Source organism: Salvelinus namaycush, chromosome 2, assembly GCF_016432855.1.
Source record: "Salvelinus namaycush isolate Seneca chromosome 2, SaNama_1.0, whole genome shotgun sequence".
NCBI classification, from domain to species: Eukaryota; Metazoa; Chordata; class Actinopteri; order Salmoniformes; family Salmonidae; genus Salvelinus; species Salvelinus namaycush.
Genome location: NC_052308.1, coordinates 75,843,556 through 75,859,989, shown reverse-complemented (window position 1 = coordinate 75,859,989; position 16,434 = coordinate 75,843,556).

The following is a 16,434-nucleotide window of genomic DNA, read 5'->3' as shown; positions in this document are numbered from 1 at the left end:
TGTTAAACTGCCGTTTGAATTGAGTGAACTAGTGATCTCACCTAGCTTGTTAGCTACATGAAGCTGCTGTTATTCAGTGATAAACAAGTATTTTTGTGCATCACACAGCTACTCTGAATGGACTGGATTGTGAACAATCAGCTGCCGCTGAATTACAGCAAGACCCCATACTTAGCTAGTGAGCTAACTAGTTAGCTAACATTTAGCTATCAACATTAGCTAGATTGCTAAAAACAACAGACAACAGTGAGCTGTCATTATGCCAAGGCCAAGGCAAGCTGCTCTGAGTTTCCAATGTGTTCTTGTATGAAAGAGATGTCTTCAGCTCACTGATCTTCAGAACAACGGACCCAAAGTGAACCCTGACATGCATATAACTAAGTCTGTCTTTCGGTCTGGGATTATTGTGTCCCATTGTGTCTGCATGATGTGTGTTTTTTTTAAATGACAGTGAATTCTCATTCATGTAATTGGTTATTGCTGCTTCGTTATTGTTATTTTGTGATCTTTTATTTTGTAGCATTATTATAATATTTTTTTAAATTATTTTCTTACATAAAAACAACTGCATTGTTAGTTAAGGGCTTGTCATTAACCATTTCACAGTAAGGTCTAAACCTGTTGTATTTGGAGCATGTGACTAATACAATTATATTTGATTTGTGTGTCTAGGTGCTGGACATTGCTCCCTCTGACACTGGGTTTCTGAACCTCTAAAAGTCTGAGCCGTTTGGGGGGTTCTACTAGCTGACATATGGAATTGTTTTAAGGTGGTCATACCATGGATCATTTAGCTATTTGATTTTTAATTTTAGTACCCCTTTAGGTATAAAATAATATCCATAAAAACTTATTTGAAAAAATACTGCTATAGCAGTATAACACTCCATTACTGCTATAGCCCATATAAACACATTGAATAACACATTCATAAATGGCAAAAACAAAGACAGTGTAACGGCTGATTTCCTCCTCTTCGTCTGAAGATAGGCTCATAGGACTGAAAGGCACCTCTGGACTGAGGGGCAGTTCCGGACTGAGGGGCAGTTCCGGACTGAGGGGCAGCTCCGGACTGAGGGGCAGTTCCGGACTGAGGGGCAGCTCCGGACTGAGGAGCAATTCCGGCATCGCCGGCGTGACAGGCAGCTCTGGCAGCTCCTGGCTGATTGACGACTCTGGCAGGTCCTGGCTGACTGACGACTCTGGCAGGTTCTGGCTGGCTGGCGGCTCTGGCGGCTCCTGGCTGGCTGGCGGCTCTGGCAGGTCCTGGCTGGCTGGCGGCTCTGGCGGCTCCTGGCTGGCTGGCGGCTCTGGCGGCTCCTGGCTGGCTGGCGGCTCTGGCGGCTCCTGGCTGGCGGCTCTGGCGGCTCCTGGCTGGCTGGCGGCTCTGGCGGCTCCTGGCTGCCTGGCGGCTCTGGCGGCTCCTGGCTGGCGGGCGGCGCTGGCGGCTCCTGGCTGGCGGCTCTGGCGGCTCCTGACTGGCGGGCGGCTCTGGGGCTCCTGACTGGCGGGCGGCTCTGGCGGCTCCTGACTGGCGGGCGGCTCCTGACTGGCGGGCGTCTCCTGACTGGCGGGCGGCTCTGGCGGCTCCTGACTGGCGGGCGGCTCTGGCGGCTACTGACTGGCGGGCGGCTCTGGCGGCTCCTGACTGACGGGTGGCTCTGGCGGCTCCTGACTGACGGGCGGCTCTGGTGGCTCCTGACTGACGGGCGGCTCAGACGGCGCTGGGCAGCCGGGCGGCTCAGACGGCGCTGGGCAGACGGGCGGCTCAGACGGCGCTGGGCAGACGGGCGGCTCAGACGGCGCTGGGCAGACGGGCAGCTCAGATGGCGCTGGGCAGATGGGCAGCTCAGACGGCGCTGAGCAGACGGGCAGCTCAGACAGCGCTGGGCAGACAGGCAGCGCTGTCGGCTCAGGACAGACGGGAGACTCTGGCGGCTCAGGACAGACGGGAGACTCTGGCTGTGCTGGAGAAGAGGAAGGCTCTGGCAGCGCTGGACAGGCGGGAGCAACTGTAGAGAGAAAACGGAGAGACAGCCTGGTGCGGGGGGCTGCCATCGGAGGACTGGTACGTGGAGGTGGCACCGGATATACCGGACCGTGAAGTACAGGAGCTCTTGAGTACAGGAGCTCTTGTGCACCGAGCCTGCCCAACCTTACCTGGTTGAATGCTCCCCGTAGCCCGGCCAGTGCGGCGAGGTGGAATAGCCCGCACTGGGCTGTGCTGGCGAACCGAGGACACCATGCGTAAGGCTGGTGCCATGTACGCCGGCCCAAGGAGACGCACTGGAGACCAGATGCGTTGAGCCGGCTTCATGGCACCTGGCTCGATGCCCAACCTAGCCCGGCCGATACGAGGAGCTGGAATGTATCGCACCGGGCTAAGCACGCGTACTGGGGACACTGTGCGCTCCACCGCATAACACGGTGCCTGACCAGTACGACGTCCTCTCTCTCCACGGTAAGCACGGGGAGTTGGCTCAGGTCTCCTACCTGGCTTAGCCACACTCACCGTGTGACCCCCCCAAGAAATTCTTGGGGCTGACTCTCGGGCTTCCAATATTCCCCTGGCTGAGTCCAGGGTCCCCTGCCGTCCAGAATCTCCTCCCAAGTCCATGAATCCTGTGTCTTCTGCCGCTACTGCTGCTGTCCTTTACCACTCTGCTTGGTCCTTGGTTGGTGGGTGTTTCTGTAACGGCTGATTTCCTCCTCTTCGTCTGAAGAGGTGTAGCAGGGATCGGACCAAGACGCAGAGTGGTAAGTGTCCATGTTTTAATATAATCCACTGAAGATGACAAAAAATACAAAATAACAAAGTAACCTAACCGAAACAGTCCCGTGTGGCATGAACACAGACACAGGAAACAAACATCCTCAAACCAACAGTGAAAACAGGCAACCTAAATATGGTTCCCAATCAGAGACAATGCAAAACACCTGTCTCTGATTGAGAACCATATCAGGCCAATTGACAAACCTAAACATAGAAACACATAACATAGACTGCCCACCCCAACTCACGCCCTGACCATACTAACTAAAGACAAAACAAAGGAAAATAAAGGTCAGAACGTGACAGACAGTGGAGAAATGTATCATAAGAACTAATGTTTTGAAGTGACAGTCCTATATCTAGGATATATAACAAGCTCAGGAAATATATATTTTTTTGGAGACATACACTATATACAAAAGGATGTGAACATCCCTTCAATTTAGTGGATTGGGCTATTTCAGCCACACCCGTTGCTGACAGATGTATAAAATCGAGCACACAGCCATGCAATCTCCATAAACAAACGTTGTCAGTAGAATGGCCTTACTGAAGAGCTCAGTGACTTTCAACGTGGCACCGTTATAGGATGCCACCTTTACAACAAGTCAGTTAGTCAAATTTCTGCCCTGCTAGAGCTGCCCCGGTCAACTGTAAGTGCTGTTTTTGTGAAGTGGAAACATCTAGGAGCAACAACGGCTCAGCCGCGAACTGGTAGGCCACACAAGCTCACAGAGGGGAGTGCGTAGCGCGTAAAAATTGTCTGTCCTCGGCTGCAACACTCACTACCGAGTTCCGAAATGCTGCTGGAAGCAACATCAGCACAAGAACTGTTCGTCGGGAGCTTCATCAAATGGGTTTCCATGGCCGATCAGAAGCACACAAGCTGAAGATCACCATGCGTGTAATAGTCCCTCTGTGTAGCTGGTGTAGAGGAGTCAGGCGCAGGACAGCAGATATGAGTATTTAACGGAATTTACTCAAATATACACAAATACAACACAATAAATCGATCCCACATTAAACCACATACACCTCTGTGTTAACAGGATGGTTAATTTATTTTATCCTGTAATTCAATATGATTTAGAGTTGTATCATACCGTGTAGTATTACTTGTGACAGACAGAGTTGTTCCAGGAAAACTATGACCCCATTCAAAGTTGTATGTTTTAAAAGTGAAACGATATTCAACTGAGTCCTCCCCTGCCCTGCCTTCAGCAAATCTGACCTTGACTCCATTTTGTTGCTCCTAGCCTATAGACAGAATCTAAAACAGGAAACGCCCGTGCTCAGGTCTATCCATTGCTGGTCTGACCAATCGGATTCCACGCTTCAAGATTTCTTTGATCACGTGGACTGGGAAATGTTCTGGAGATCCTCAGACAACAACAGTGATGTATACGCTGACTCGGTGAGCGAGTTTATTAGCAAGTGCATTGGAGATGTCATACCCACTGTGACTATTAAAACCTTTCCTAACCAGAAACCGTGGATTGATGGCAGCATTCGCGCAAAACTGAAAGCGCGAACCACTGCTTTTAATCAGGGCAAGGCGTCCGGAAACATGACCAAATACAAACAGTGTAGCTATTCCCTCCGCAAGGCAAACAAACAAGCTAAGCGTCAGTATAGAGACAAAGTAGAGTAGCAATTCAACGGCTCAAACACGATACGTATGTGGCAGGGTCTACAGTCAATCACGGATTACAAAAAGAAAACCAGCCCCGTCGCAGACATCGACGTCTTGCTCTCAGACAAATTAAACAACTTCTTTGCTCGCTTTGAGGACAATACAGTGCCACTGACATGGCCCGCTACCAAGGCCTGTGTGCTCTCCTTCTTCGTGGCCGAGGTGAGTAATGCATTAAACGTGTTAACCCACACAAGGCTGCCGGCCCAGACAACATCCCTAGCTGCGTCCTCAGAGCATGTGCAGACCAGCTGCTGGTGCGTTTACGGACATATTAAATCATCCCTATCCCAGTCGCTGTCCCCACATGCTTCAAGTTGGCCACCATTGTTCCTGTTCCCAAGAAAGCTAAGGTAACTGAGCTAAATGACTACCGCCCTGTAGCACTCACTTCCGTCATCATGAAGTGCTTTGAGAGACTAGTCAAGGATCATATCACCTCCACCCTACCTGACACCGTAGACACACTCCAATATGCTTACCGCCCTAATAGGTCCACTGACGATGCAAGCGCCATCACACTGCCCTATCCCATCTGGACAAGAGGAATACCTATGTAAGAATGCTGTTCATTTACTACAGCTCAGAATTTAACACCATAGTACCCTCCAAACTCATCATTAAGCTCGAGACCTGGGTCTCGACCCCGCCCTGTGCAACTGGGTCCTGTACTTTCTGACGGGCCGCCCCCAGGTGGTGAAGGTAGGAAACAACATCTCCACCCTGCTGATCCTCAACACTGGGGCCCAACAAGTGTGTGTTCTGAGCCCTCTCCTGTACTCCCTGTTCACCCATGACTGCGTGGCCATGCACGCTTCCAACTCAATCATCAAGTTTGCAGACGACACAACAGTGGTAGGCTTGATTACCAACAACAATGAGACGGCCTACAAAGAGCAGGTGAGGGCCCTCGGAGTGTGGTGTCAGAAAAATAACCTCTCACTCAACATCAACAAAACAAAGGAGATTATCGTGGACTTCAGGAAACAGCAGAGGGAGCACCCCCCCATCCATATCGATGGGACAGTAGTGGAGAAGGTGGAAAGTTTTAAGTTCCTCGGCGTACACATCACGGACAAACTGAAATAGTCCACCCACACAGACAGCGCCTCATCAACCTCTGGAGGCTGAATAAATGTGGCTTGTCACTTAAAACACTCACAAACTTTTACAGATGAACAATCGAGAGCATCCTGTCAGGCTGTATCATCACCTGGTACGGCAACTGCACCGCCCTCAACCGCAAGGCTCTCCAGAGGGTAGTGCGGTCTGCCCAACGCATCACCGGGGGCAAACTACCTGCCCTCCAGGACACCTACATCACCCGATGTCACAGGAAGGCCAAAAAGATCATCAAGGACAACAACCACCCGAGCCACTGCCTATTCACCCCGCTATCATCCTGAAGGCAAGGTCAGTACAGATGCATCAAAGCTGGGACCGAGAGACTGAAAAACAGCTTCTATCTCAAGGTCATCAGACTGTTTTAAACAGCCACCACTAACATAGAGAGGCTGCTGCCAACATACAGACTCAAATCTCTGGCCACTTAAATAAACAGACATAATAAAAGGTATCACCAGTCACTTTAAATAACGCCACTTTAATAATGTTTACATACCCTACATTACTCATCTCATATGTATATACTGTATTCTATACCATCTACTCCATCTTGCCTATGCCGCACGGCCATCGCTCATTCATATATTTATATGTACATATTCTCATTCATCCCTTTACATTTGTGTGTATAAGGTAGTTGTGAATAAGTTAGATTACTTGTTAGATATTACTGCATTGTCGGAACTAGAAGCACAAGCATTTCACTACACCCGCATTAACATCTGCTAACCATGTGTATGTGACAAATAACATTTGATTTGATTTGATTAGTTGCCATATTATTATTTTTATTATTATTATTATTGCTAGTAAGTATTGTTTGTTTTGCTTTTTTCATTTAAACACTTGAAAACAAGATGATGCATCTCAACAGATTTAATCCTGCAAAACCTCAGATAAATAAATAAATACATATTTGAAAAGAAAAGAACAGCAGTATATAGAATGTTACTGTACCTGTGACAGCCAGAGTGACTCCAGGATCACCAGTATATTTTCATTTGTTACGATCTGTTATAAATCTGAACTTGTACGTAGCTGAGTCACTCTCTCTCAGGTTTGTGATTGTCAGGGTGTGGCCATTCTTCTTGTCACTACGGTACGTTACACGACCTTAGTAGTCTGGGTCATCACTCAGACTCACAGGATTCCCCTCAGCATCAATTTTAGTGAACCAGAGGGTTGTTGTGACTGTACCAATGGGATATGTGTAAGAGCAGAACAGCTCCACTGTTGACCCCTTCAAGGTACAGATACTCTGAGGGGTGTAAGTCACACTCCAGCCATACTGACCCAGTACCACTGATACATTCACACATCACAAGGGCATTACCTACTGGCTTACACTAACAGTAGGGTTTGTCCACCCTTTGTGTCTGTAGTTGCTGAGTTGAGTGTGAATGGAAACAACAGCTACACTTATTGAGGTGTGAAATGCAGCTAGTGAAGTGGAGATTCCTAACAGACGACACCACTGAACACACCAGAATAATATTAAGATCTGTATGCTTTTACAAATGTCTAAGGATCCTATAATACAATTATAAATGATAACATACCTGTCACAGACCAGAGAAAGACCACCAACACACCTCCTGCTGTTCTCAAGGCCATTGTTGCATCTCCCACCCTGCAGTCTTAGAAACATAAACAACAACTCACTCTATAGCTGGTGAATAACTCCACCTGATACATTGAAGTAGAAACTGTATGGGGTACAGGGCCTCATTACTGAAAATGAACCAGGCTCATATTGTGTTGTGCTGTATTGTGCTACAGATATAGGATCTTAATTTGAACCCCCATTTGTTGGAGAGAATGTTCCTGGTAAGCAGGAAATACAATATTGTAGTGTATTCAAGGTTTAAAAAGGCTTCTAAAGTTTGTAACTTTCTATTTAAAATGTCAGACTTGATTTTCTCCAACGGAAACGGTGTCAACCACCACATTAATTATAATCCACATAATAATTAACGTTTCTTGTTGCTGCAGGATTATTTTTAAGATCCTACATGTGTATATGGTTGTGTGTGTGAATACTGTCTGTCTATTGCACTATGGATCAACATCATCAATAACATCATCAACAACAACAACAACAACGTATTGAACAGATGTGTAGAACTGTAAACACATATTTCTATATTGATCATTCTGAAGCTGTTTTATTCTCAGAACCCCAAATATAGGAGGATAAATGTTCAATCCTCTACGGTCCGTCAAGCTGTACAGCAGCCTAAAGACTGACCACCAGGTTCAATGATAAATCTTATCCCCAAGCTATGAGGATAGAAAGCAAGTGACTCTCACTCACTCACTCACTCACTCACTCACTCACTCACTCACTCACTCACTCACTCACTCACTCACTCACTCACTCACTCACTCACTCACTCACTCACTCACTCACTCACTCACTCACTCACTCACTCACTCACTCACTCACTCACTCACTCACTCACTCACTCACTCACTCACTCACTCACTCACTCACTCATTCACTCACTCACTCACTCACTCACACACACACACATACCTTTTATATAATACATATATGGACTTGGGGCCCTGTTCCTAAATCAACACTGGGGGACAATGACACACCTTGCTGAATACTGGCCCTGAAGTAACAACCAAAACACAGGTCAAAACACAACAAGAAGTAAAATGATACATTACCCTCAAGTACATTACTAATGACTAAAAACAAATGACCAAAAACTATATTTCAAGATATTGTCAAGAGTACTTACAGAGTGAAGTGAAGGGGAGAGGTATTGTACAATGAGTCACCTTACTGGTAGTGCATGGACACTGACATTAAGTGTGTGTTCTGTGGTTGATACATATTTAAAGTAGTTAAGACACAAGTAGCTGATGCAGAACTTCCTTCCTCTTAAAGTCATTAACATGCATGAGGACCAGACCAGCACATAGAAAGGGGAGGTTACTGTATTTCAAAAGAAAATGTACAACAGACTGCATATCTAGTTGCCTTTCTTCATTTGAGTACTGGGCTTACATTGTTTTAAACCTGGCCCATTTACAATGTATTCTATTGACTAAATACAGAATCATGTTTACTATAGCCTACTATTTTACTATAGCCTCCCTCTGAGTTCTACATGGAACAGGTCAAAGTTCCATTTACATTTGATCAGTTCAATGATGTCATTCATTCTAATCCACAAACACATTCAATTTACACTCCTCATCAGCTGCATCAAAGTGGTACTGAAGGTTCCAGTGTTCTAGACTAGAGCTCCACCTCGTGGCATCTCAACATTACTGCAGCCGTCAGATAAGAATGTCCTCAATAATATTGGGATAATAACAACATTACAAACTGGAAATGAATCAGATAGAATGGTGAAAAACAACACTGTCTAGTACTTGACAAAGTCACATTTAATAAGCACACAAACACGTGTAGCGAAATCCTGCATGGAGTCTTCACCGTACACTTTAAGAGCGCAGCAGCAGTCAGGAAGGAGGAAATCAAGACGGCTCTTCCGGCTCAGTGTCGGAGCTCTCGATTGGCGGGGCAGTTTTGACGGGTGTGTTCAACTCCGCTTACGTCTTGTTTGGTTTCAGCTTGCTTAGTTTATAACATTTCTAAGTGTGATCGCTGTTGTTATCGCGCTACACTCCTGACGAGTTGGAAGCGTTCTGGCCTCTGATCTCATCGATTACGAGCAACATTGTTGCAAGCTTTTGTCAAACGAACAACCAAGGATTGTGTCGGACGGACAAATACACGTTCAAGCCTGGACACAACAGCTAAGCCCATCTCTCTTTCTATCTCCTTCTTCAGTGAAATATGTTCTCTCTTAGTGCTGCTCTCTTCATGTTCAGAGCCTTCAGTGAACTAATAATGCACTGTAGGACTGTTTGACATGTTAGTTAAAGGGAGGTTGCTGAGTGTTTTGAACTTTATTGATTTTGTGTGGGACAACAGACATTTAGAAATGTTGAAGTCCTTTTGTTGTCTATGAACACACCTACACACACCCATTCATACCCCCTCCCTCCTCCACTTGGAGGTAATACAGAATATTGCAAATTCTCTAAGTTTTATGACTGCGTTCTTTCTTGTCCATTGTTTCTAGGAAGTTGCCTTTGTATTGCTTTGCCATTAATCTTGTATGAGTAATTATTGGTTAGGTTACCCCTGTGCTGTGACTTGTCTTCTCCTTTCTCCCCACTGGCTATCTGGCCAACAGGGTAACCTATAGGCAGTCTCTTCTGCTAATGTGTCTGGTAGTGGTTCTCTATCTATCCTACTCTTTTCAGTTCAGCAGGTTAATACCTGTCTGGTAGTGGTTCTCTATCTATCCTACTCTTTTCAGTTCAGCAGGTTAATACCTGTCTGGTAGTGGTTCTCTATCTATCCTACTCTTTTCAGTTCAGCAGGTTAATACCTGTCTGGTAGTGGTTCTCTATCTATCCTACTCTTTTCAGTTCAACAGGTTAATACCTGTCTGGTAGTGGTTCTCTATCTATCCTACTCTTTTCAGTTCAGCAGGTTAATACCTGTCTGGTAGTGGTTCTCTATCTATCCTACTCTTTTCAGTTCAGCAGGTTAATACCTGTCTGGTATTGGTTCTCTATCTATCCTACTCTTTTCAGTTCAGCAGGTTAATACCTGTCTGGTAGTGGTTCTCTATCTATCCTACTCTTTTCAGTTCAGCAGGTTAATACCTGTCTGGTAGTGGTTCTCTATCTATCCTACTCTTTTCAGTTCAGTAGGTTAATACCTGTCTGGTAGTGGTTCTCTATCTATCCTACTCTTTTCAGTTCAGCAGGTTAATACCTGTCTGGTAGTGGTTCTCTATCTATCCTACTCTTTTCAGTTCAGCAGGTTAATACCTGTCTGGTAGTGGTTCTCTATCTATCCTACTCTTTTCAGTTCAGCAGGTTAATACCTGTCTGGTAGTGGTTCTCTATCTATCCTACTCTTTTCAGTTCAGCAGGTTAATACCTGTCTGGTAGTGGTTCTCTATCTATTCTACTCTTTTCAGTTCAGCAGGTTAATACCTGTCTGGTAGTGGTTCTCTATCTATCCTACTCTTTTCAGTTCAGCAGGTTAATACCTGTCTGGTAGTGGTTCTCTATCCTACTCTTTTCAGTTCAGCAGGTTAATACCTGTCTGGTAGTGGTTCTCTATCTATTCTACTCTTTTCAGTTCAGCAGGTTAACACCTGTCTGGCGCCTCTCTCTAACAACACTGCTACAAACTGATGTCTGTATTGGTACAACATGTCAATGTCATATTCTGTTACACTGTTTCTGTCTCAAATGGCACCCTAATCCCTATATAGTGCAATACTTTTGACCGGGGGGGGGGGGGGTGTTCGTTCCAGGGGATGACTGATATCATGCACTCCATCTATGATACAGTATGATGGGAATGTGTTTGTCAGCAGCATACCACCCTGCGTCCCTGGATGGGAGACCAGATGCTGCTGGGAGTGGTGTTGGAGGGCCATTAGGAGGCACTCTTTCCTCTGGTCTAAAAAAATATCCCAATGTCCCAGGGCAGTGATTGGGGACGTTGCCCTGTGTAGGGTGCTGTCTTTCAGATGGGATGCTAAACGGGTGTCCTGACTCTCTGGTCACTAAAGATCCCATGCCACTTATCATAAGAGTAGGGGTGTTAACCCTGGTGTCCTGGATAAATTCCCTACCTCGCCCTCATACAATCACAGTCACCTAATCATCCCCAGCTTCCAATTGGCTGATTCATCCCCCTCTCCCTGTAACTATTCCCCAGGTCGTTGCTGTAAATGAGAATGTGTCTCAGTCAACTTACTTGATTAAATAATATAAAAAACGTACCCCTGTATGCAGAACAACTTACCAATGCAGCATGTCGACAACTTATTCGAGGTAACAGAACTAACCACAGGTCTGAACACTTATGTAAATGTGATATTTCAGTATTTTTTTGATATGTTTGCAAAACATTTTTAAACCTGTTTTTGCTTTGTCATTAATGGGTATTGTGTGTAGATTGACGGGAAAATAAACAATTTCATCCATTTTAGCACAAGGCTGTAACTTAACAAAATCTGGAAAAAGTCAAGGGGTCTGAATGCTTTCATTTTTTTTTTTTTTTTTTCGAATCCAATTGAATCCTAATGTGCTTGTAGACAATGCTTTTATTTAAAGGCAGAGTTCCTGCGTTAGTGGAGATCACATTCAAGGTAAACACAGCAGATGTTGGCTCAAATGGAAATTACCTTTTAAATGCTTTAGCACGGTTTCTAATTGGATCCAGGCCCCAGGGTTAGATACGTCTACATCCTGTGTTTTCTAATTGGATCCAGGCCCCAGGGTTAGATAATTCTACCTCCAGTGTTTTCTAATTGGATCCAGGCCCCAGGGTTAGATAATTCTACATCCAGTGTTTTCTAATTGGATCCAGGCCCCAGGGTTAGATACGTCTACATCCATTGTTTTCTAATTGGATCCAGGCCCCAGGGATAGATACGTCTACATCCATTGTTTTCTAATTGGATCCAGGCCCCAGGGTTAGATAATTCTACCTCCAGTGTTTTCTAATTGGATCCAGGCCCCAGGGTTAGATAATTCTACCTCCAGTGTTTTCTAATTGGATCCAGGCCCCAGGGTTAGATAAGTCTACCTCCATTGTTTTCTAATTGGATCCAGGCCCCAGGGTTAGATACGTCTACATCCATTGTTTTCTAATTGGATCCAGGCCCCAGGGTTAGATAATTCTACCTCCATTGTTTTCTAATTGGATCCAGGCCCCAGGGTTAGATAATTCTACCTCCATTGTTTTCTAATTGGATCCAGGCCCCAGGGTTAGATAATTCTACCTCCAGTGTTTTCTCATTGAATCCAGACCCCAGGGATAGTTAATTCTACCTCCAGTGTTTTTCACAAGGGTTTTAAAAGGACCCTCTAGACATAACCTCTTTATTGTTGCATTCTGACTTTGTGAACAACCAAAAGGTCAAATAGAGGTTACTTATATTTGTCCTGTTTCAGGTGTAAGTGTGTAACCTTTACAGTGTGTGGTGTGAAATAGAAATAGTTTGTTGCATATCCCACTCCTCCTGAGACACCCTCGGGGAGGAGAAAGGGTTGCATATTCAACTGTTTCTCTGTTAGAAAGTGGACAAGAACAAAGATGGTGTGGTCACCATTGAGGAATTTCTGGACAGGGTGCCCATATTTAGCCCCACAGCCTCCACCCCTAGCTCTCCTCTATCCCCAAACACAGACTCATTAGGGCTGTCAGGGGGGTAAAACGTACCCCTCCATGGATCTCCACTCTCCCATCCGGCCCAATATCTACTGTTTGTTTACGGAATTCTGTGTGATTATTTAGTTAGAAAATATATAAGCCAATTTGTATATTGCTGATTCATTATGGAAACCAGAGTTCGTGCAGATAACCAATAATGTTACGACGTTCAGATGAGACTGAATGAGGTAAAGAATAATTGATGACTGAAATGGAAGAGATTTAGATCTGTAAGAGTTAATTCGGAAGACGGAACTCCTTTAAATAACTTCTCCGTGGTGCCCCAGGTTATTACTGAGGTAATTGTTACATGATTTAATTCAATCACGTAATCAATTAAACGTTAGGTAATCCATTTAATAAAATAGCATGCCATCACATTAATGAGATTCACAGACACTACAAAGTGATAAGAAACGGTGCATCAGAACCTTGAGGCAAAATATTACCATAACTTTGCCATAAAACCAATAATAAATGTATATGAAAATATCAAATAAACATATATTATTTGTATATCTTACAGTACTGTAATAGAATAGAAACGGTACTGTATACTGTAATAGTACAGTACTGTAATAGAATGACTGTATAACGTAATAGAATAGTACTGTATACTGTAATAGTACAGTAATGTAATAGAATGACTGTATAACGTAATAGAATAGTACAGTATACTGCAATATAATAGTACTGTAGAATGTACCGTAATATAATAGTACAGTACTATATACTGTAATAGAATAATACAGTACTGTATAATGCAATAGAATAGAAACAGTACTGTATAATGTAATATAATAGAAACAGTACTCTATACTGTAATCGAATAGTACTGTAATAGAATAGTACTCTATACTGTAATAGTACAGTACTGTAATAGATTGACTGTATAACGTAATAGAATAGTACAGTATACTGCAATATAATAGTACTGTAGAATGTAATTGAACAGTACTGTATAATGTAATTGAACAGTACTGTATAATGTAATTGAACAGTACTGTATAATGTAATTGAACAGGACTGTAGAACGTAATAGAACAGGACTGTAGAACGTAATAGAACAGGACTGTAGAACGTAATAGAATAGTACAGGACTGTAGAACGTAATAGAATAGTACAGGACTGTAGAACGTAATAGAATAGTACAGGACTGTAGAACGTAATAGAATAGTACAGGACTGTAGAACGTAATAGAATAGTACAGGACTGTAGAATGTAATAGAATAGTACTGTAGAATGTAATAGAATAGTACTGTAGAATGTAGTATAATAGTACAGTACTGTAGAATGTAATAGAATAGTACAGGACTGTAGAATGTAATAGAATAGTACAGGACTGTAGAATGTAATAGAATAGTACAGGACTGTAGAATGTAATAGAATAGTACAGGACTGTAGAATGTAATAGAATAGTACAGGACTGTAGAACGTAATAGAATAGTACAGGACTGTAGAATGTAATAGAATAATACAGGACTGTAGAATGTAATAGAATAGTACAGGACTGTAGAATGTAATAGAATAGTACAGGACTGTAGAATGTAATAGAATAGTACTGTAGAATGTAATAGAATAGTACTGTAGAATGTAATAGAATAGTACAGGACTGTAGAATGTAATAGAATAGTACAGGACTGTAGAATGTAATAGAATAGTACAGGACTGTAGAATGTAATAGAATAGTACAGGACTGTAGAATGTAATAGAATAGTACAGGACTGTAGAATGTAATAGAATAGTACTGTAGAATGTAATAGAATAGTACTGTAGAATGTAATAGAATAGTACTGTAGAATGTAATAGAATAGTACAGGACTGTAGAATGTAATAGAATAGTACAGGACTGTAGAATGTAATAGAATAGTAGAGGACTGTAGAATGTAATAGAATAGTACAGGACTGTAGAATGTAATAGAATAGTACAGGACTGTAGAATGTAATAGAATAGTACAGGACTGTAGAATGTAATAGAATAGTACAGGACTGTAGAATGTAATAGAATAGTACAGGACTGTAGAATGTAATAGAATAGTACAGGACTGTAGAATGTAATAGAATAGTACAGGACTGTAGAATGTAATAGAATAGTAGAGGACTGTAGAATGTAATAGAATAGTACAGGACTGTAGAATGTAATAGAATAGTACAGGACTGTATAATGTAATAGAATAGTACAGGACTGTATAATGTAATAGAATAGTACAGGACTGTATAATGTAATAGAATAGTACAGGACTGTAGAATGTAATAGAATAGTACAGGACTGTAGAATGTAATAGAATAGTACAGGACTGTAGAATGTAATAGAATAGTACAGGACTGTATAACGTAATAGAATAGTACAGGACTGTAGAATGTAATAGAATAGTACAGGACTGTAGAATGTAATAGAATAGTACAGGACTGTAGAATGTAATAGAATAGTACAGGACTGTAGAATGTAATAGAATAGTACAGGACTGTATAATGTAATAGAATAGTACAGGACTGTATAATGTAATAGAATAGTACAGGACTGTAGAATGTAATAGAATAGTACAGGACTGTAGAATGTAATAGAATAGTACAGGACTGTAGAATGTAATAGAATAGTACAGGACTGTAGAATGTAATAGAATAGTACAGGACTGTAGAATGTAATAGAATAGTACAGGACTGTAGAATGTAATAGAATAGTACAGGACTGTAGAATGTAATAGAATAGTACAGGACTGTAGAATGTAATAGAATAGTACAGGACTGTAGAACGTAACAGAATAGTACAGTATTGTATAACGTAATAGAATAGTACAGGACTGTATAATGTAATAGAATAGTACAGGACTGTATAATGTAATAGAATAGTACAGGACTGTATAATGTAATAGAATAGTACAGGACTGTATAATGTAATAGTACAGGACTGTAGAATGTAACAGAATAGTACTGTATAACGTAATAGAATAGTACAGTATTGTATAACGTAATAGAATAGTACAGGACTGTAGAATGTAATAGAATAGTACAGGACTGTAGAATGTAACAGAATAGTACTGTATAACGTAATAGAATAGTACAGTATTGTATAACGTAATAGAATAGTACAGGACTGTATAATGTAATAGAATAGTACAGGACTGTAGAATGTAATAGAATAGTACAGGACTGTAGAATGTAATAGAATAGTGGAGGACTGTAGAATGTAATAGAATAGTGGAGGACTGTAGAATGTAATAGAATAGTGGAGGACTGTAGAATGTAATAGAATAGTGGAGGACTGTAGAATGTAATAGAATAGTGGAGGACTGTAGAATGTAATAGAATAGTGGAGGACTGTAGAATGTAATAGAATAGTAGAGGACTGTAGAATGTAATAGAATAGTAGAGGACTGTAGAATGTAATAGAATAGTAGAGGACTGTAGAATGTAATAGAATAGTAGAGGACTGTAGAATGTAATAGAATAGTAGAGGACTGTAGAATGTAATAGAATAGTAGAGGACTGTAGAATGTAATAGAATAGTAGAGGACTGTAGAATGTAATAGAATAGTAGAGGACTGTAGAATGTAATAGAATAGTAGAGGA